Source organism: Phascolarctos cinereus, unplaced genomic scaffold (genome assembly GCF_003287225.1).
Source record: "Phascolarctos cinereus isolate Bilbo 61053 unplaced genomic scaffold, phaCin_HiC Scaffold_3;HRSCAF=262, whole genome shotgun sequence".
NCBI classification, from domain to species: Eukaryota; Metazoa; Chordata; class Mammalia; order Diprotodontia; family Phascolarctidae; genus Phascolarctos; species Phascolarctos cinereus.
The window spans coordinates 166,331,435-166,337,015 of record NW_027555736.1 but is presented as its reverse complement, the minus strand read 5'-3'; positions in this window follow the sequence as shown (position 1 = coordinate 166,337,015).

The window sequence follows — 5,581 nt, the reverse complement described above, 5'->3', positions numbered from 1 at the left end:
CAATAAAGAAAATGTTAATAATGCATATTAAACTTAAAGGTGTGTCATTCATACATTTCCCCCCTGCCCTCTCCAGGCCAGTTGTTAAACATTTACTAAAACATCCCTGCCTGTAACCCACTCCATCCTGGGTGTTCTTGCTCTGGAAGGCTGACCTAATGCAGGTCCTTTTGCAAACCTCTCTATGACTGGGGGAGGAAGGGAAACAGAGCCCTCTTCCATACAGGAAGGAAATTGAGAAAGGAAGAATTATAGAGTAGAAAGAAATTGTGTTGTTTTGGAATCGAAGAACCTAAATCTGAATTATGGACCTGCTCCTAGTATGACCTTAGGGAAGTCACTTAATCTTTCTGAGCCTCAGTTTCCTGCTCTATAAAATGAAGAGAGTTTAATTAGATTGCCTCTAAGGTCTTTTCCAGTTCTAAATCTCTGGTCCTATGAAATGAATTGGGTTTATCAACAAAGCAGCAAGGTGGCACTGTGGATAGAGCCACAGGCCCACTGGAGTCAAAAAGACCTGAGTTCAAATCTGGCCTCTGATGCTTACTAGCTGTGACCCTGGGCAAGTCACTTCACCCTGTTTGTCTCAGTTTCCTCATCTGTAAAATGATCTGGAGAAGGAAATAGCAAACCGCTCCACTGTCTTTGCCAAGAAAACCCCAAATGGGAGGTCACAGGGTCAGACGTGACTGAAACAACTGAGCAACAGCAACAACAACAAAATAATTAGTCTGATCAAGTATGAAATACCAATAAAGCCAAATGCGAGATTTGCCAGAATTAAGTGAATCTTCCACCTGCAGAATTGTGGTGTGTCCCAGGGATGTTTCTTTAGGTTTTTAACTGGATGGCCAGGGATCTCCAGCTCAGTTTTCTAGCGCAAACCTAGAGTCAGGGAATGAACAAGACAGGCTGCTTTATATAAAATGATAGCTGTCCTGTCCTCAAGTTCCTGACTCTAATTTAGAGCAGCGATAAATTTTGAGAATAGGATTGATGCCACTGTCAGACAGAGAGGAGAATCTTACACAGGGCAATAGCCCATCTGAAGTTTAATCTGCAATAGAGACAGAGTGTCAAGGCCCATTTACAAGGAATTGGTTTTGCTTAATTTGGACACATGGCACCAAGGTGTTTTGGGAGGAGGATCACAGGACCAAAATTTCATGTTTAGAGCTGAAAGAGACCTCAGAGGTCATCAACCTTTCATTTTATACGTGAGGAAACTGAAGTCCAAGGAAGTGATTTCTCCAGGGTCACAAAGGTAGTAAGAATATAATTGAGGTTCACCCATCCATTGGAGAACCTAGTACCCGGATAGCTGTAATCTGAATTTGATAGTGAGGAAAGAGTTGGTATCACCACAAACACCCAGAGAAGACATTGGATTTTAGGTGAGGTGGAGCTCAGATTGCTTTTTTTTTCTTTTTTTTTTGCAGCCAAAGATAAGGTTTATTAGAACATTGTCATATTGGGCAGGCTCTTAAGGCTCTTAACTAGGGAAATCAGGGAAGGCTTCCCAGAGGTGACATCTGAGTAAGCAGTGGCTAGATTTTAAGAATCTAAGCCGAGCTCAGACTGCCTGAAGATGGAATGAGCAACAGTAACTAATTTATGCTTTCCCATGGCCAATAACTTGGGTCAGTAATATTCTTAAGGGAATTGGAGGATGCTGCCTTTTGTCATGACTTTGCCAACCTTGACAAATAAAAGATACCAAAGGCATGAATGATCTAAATCAGGAGTGGGGGACCTGAAGCCTCAAGGTCACATGTGGCCCTCAAGTGTGGCCCTTTGACTGAATCCAAATCCCCTTATTTGTTCCGTGAAGTTTGGCTGCATTTGAGGACCTACAGGGCCATATGTGGTCTCAAGGCTGCAGGTTCCCCACCCCTGATCTAGACACACAAAAAAATGCTGTAAACAGAACTGTGGCCTTGTTTCCTTCCAAGTTGGGACTTATGGCATTGTAGAAACTATCTGGGGCTGGGGCTTAGTGGGAGGAAAGAGAGCCTAGAACTATCAGTTTTCAAATATGGATGTCAGTATGCCCATCTGTATCCTCTCCCCTCTTATGACTTGCCATGAGCAGATCTTCAGTGGCCTTGAAAACCAAATAACCAATTATACTGATGCCCAACACAAACCCATGAGAATTGTGTATAAAATAAGTGAAGAGTAAGGGGCTGTGCTATAAGTGAAGTATTGTGTAGACTCTGGGCACACATTTGGACTTCCCAGAACCTTTTTAGTTTTGGTACCTATACTCTCAGTTGTATTCCAGATGGGCAAGAATGCTGAATAGAGAGTTTCAAATAATTGGAGGATCCATGTTTTTGCCTTTTTTTAGTATTCCCAGTACTTAAAACAGTACTTGACATATAGTAAGTACTTGCTAAATGCTTATTATCTAATTGACTGACTGTGGTCTCTTTTTTCCTTAAGAAAAAAAAAAGTTCTTGAAATTCCTCTACAGAGCAAAGTTATGGATTAATCATTTTATTCAAATCTAACTCTCCTTCTATTTCTCTAGCTCTTTGTCTCTTCCCGTTCCCTATATGCTATCATCCCCCCAGAGTTCTATCCTTATTCCTCCCTCTCTTTTCTCTCTATACTCTTCCAATTAGTGATGGGCACACACAGAACAAGTACCCACAAGCACATCAGAAAATTAGGAAAATAGCAAATATCAGCCAAAATTAGAATTTCCCGATTCTTAATGAGAGTAGAGATCTGACCACAATATGTGACTTTAATATCATCATCATCTATTAGATTCCTTGAGAGAAGGGACTATTTTTTGCCTCTTTTTGTATCCCCAATGCTTAGCACAATGCCTGGCATGTAGTACTGGTGCTTAATAAATGTTTATTTATTGATTGATTTATTGATTGATGTAGCAGACAAGAAAACATAAGATCAGAATATTGTAGTTTGAAAGGCCTTAGCAATCACATCATCCAGTACATTCATTTTACAGATGAAGAAACTATTGGTTGACATGAAACAGAATCATGGGACTCACTAAGTTATTTGATTGTGCTCAGAAAAACATTTAACAACTTTATTATACTAAGAATGTTATTAACCCGATAGGTTTTCTTTATGAAAAAATAATATTTTTATTTCTTATGTGCATATAAAGTCTAGAATTTATTTCCTTTCACATTGAATAGGGGGTACAAGAGGGTTTACTAAAAGCCAAAAGGCTATAAGAGTGAAAAGGGTTGGAACTCCCTAATCTAACTGAATCCTCTCATTTTACAGTTGAGAAAACTGAGACCCAGAGAAGAATGATTTGTCCTGTGTCACATAGATAGGAAATGGTAGAGTTAGAACTCAGGTCTTCTGATTCTGTAGAATTCTAGAGGCAGAATCTAGGTCTTCTGATTCTATACCTCACAGTATGGTGTCTGCTGCAGGGTCCTGTTGTCATCTTTTGCCTAGTTCAAGAGTTACTGTAGTCCTTACGACCATTCCTGGTATTTACTTACCTTATGTGAGACTTACAAATAAAATTGTCCACTTCCTACAGGAACCAGAGAAATAAGCCAATGAAAAGGTTCCTTTGCAAGAAAGCAGGGATACTTCAGCTAGAGAGCTGCAGGTGGAGTAAGGAAGACTTGGGTACAGATCTTCTTGTTAACACTTTCTAGCTATGTGTCATAGGTCAATCACTTAACCCTTCTAAGCCTCAGTTACTTCATCTGTAAAATGGGGACAATAAGAGCTACAATATCTACTTCACAGTGTTGTGTAATGAGATAATGTGTATAAAGTATTTTACAAATTTTATCAGCAGTAGTGTGCTGGTAGATGTTTAACAACAGGCTCTCTGGGTCTGTGCAACACACTACTTAAAGTTTAATCTATGTTATTGACATTTTCCCCATCACCATCTGAAATCTAGACAATCAACCAAACAATAAATTAAGCTCTGATTTGTAACCTTTGCCAATATCTGAAGTGTAAATGCTCACTCTGAAAATTTAACAATTAGTTCTCCTGAACTGGTTTGAGCTGGTTCCAGCGCAAACTCCCTGAAATTAGTGTTAAAATTATTTTTTTTCCTTGCTATTTTTCCACTGAGTGAATGCTCCAGTAACTTTTAGGAAAAATGGTTATAAAGTTTTAATTTCTGTCTCAGGTCATGCAGATGGATTTGTAATTATATTCTGCTAATAAATAATGGTGCTTTCACAGAGTGGTGATGGAAAGTTATCTAAGCCAACATGCATGGTAATGAAAATTATAGTATCTTAGGACTGAGAGAAATCTTAGGGATCATTTATAGAATCCAAGAGAGAGGAAGTGACTTTACCAAATTTATGCACATCAGGTAAGGAACAAAGCTGGGCCTGGGACCCAGACCTCCTATCCCCTACTCTAATGCCTTTCATTTGTATACCCGTCAACATTTGCTCATTGCCTCTATAGACATAGGATCCAATTTCTAAAATATTTGGCAAGTAATGCTGATGTGATTTCATTCATGCTGTTTACTCTAGAAAGGGTAATATTTCCCCTAAGTCAATATGGTTTTGAGAGGTATAAAGGAAGGAAGGAAAGAGAGGGGAAAAAAGATTTTGGAAAGAAAGAATCTCTGCCCACTACAGATTTGTTTATTTTACAGTTGACAAAATACAAAGTGACCTTTTATGAAATTTTTATTTAGGAACCACAGTTTCAACTTATGTCACTGGTATTCTCTAATGAATCTTCCACTGTCAGATTGCTTAATGTGCTATCCTTCCATTTATTTTTAGGGGAAGTTGCTTTGAAACTTTGAGACTTCTAGAATAAAAAAAGTTTTATAGCGTCAAGCCCCAGCGAGGTCAAGTCAAACCTTTTTACTTTTACATAGAAGACCATAAAATTTGTATGATGAATCGTTTTCTAGAGGGAAACTTCACTCCCAGCTCCTGCCTCATGCTGTTAGGCAATGGGAGATAAGAATTGGAAAGTGTGCTTAGCAAAAATTTGTGAATGTCTATGTATGACATACTTAGTTTGCTTCTTTTCCCCAACTTTTTAACATTTTTATTTAAAGTTTTGAATTCCAAATTCTATCCCTTTCTCCTTCCCCTGCCCACTCCCTGAGATGGTAAACAATCAGATATAGATTATATGTGTGCAGTTATGTAAAACATTTCCATGTTAGTCACTTTGTACAAGATGACTCAAATAAAAGAACAAATGAAAGTGAAAAATAGCCTGCTTCAGTCTGTATTCAATCAATATCAGTTCTTTCTCTGAAGGCAGATAGCTTGCTTCATCAATTGGTCCTTAGATCAGTGTATTGCTAAGAATGGCTGTCATTCACAGTTCTCCGCTGAACAATATTGCTGATACTGTGTACAGTGTTGTCCTGGTTCTGTTCACTTCACTATGTGTACCTCTTGTAAGTCTTTCCAGGTTTTTCTGAAATCGTCCTGATTGTCATTTCTTATCGCACATAATTACAATCATATACCACAACTTGTTTAGCCATTGTTCAATTAGTGAGCATCCATTTGATTTCCAGGTATGATACCACTGGGCAAAATAGTCCTCCTTGGCCATGATTCCTAATGTGCTTGAT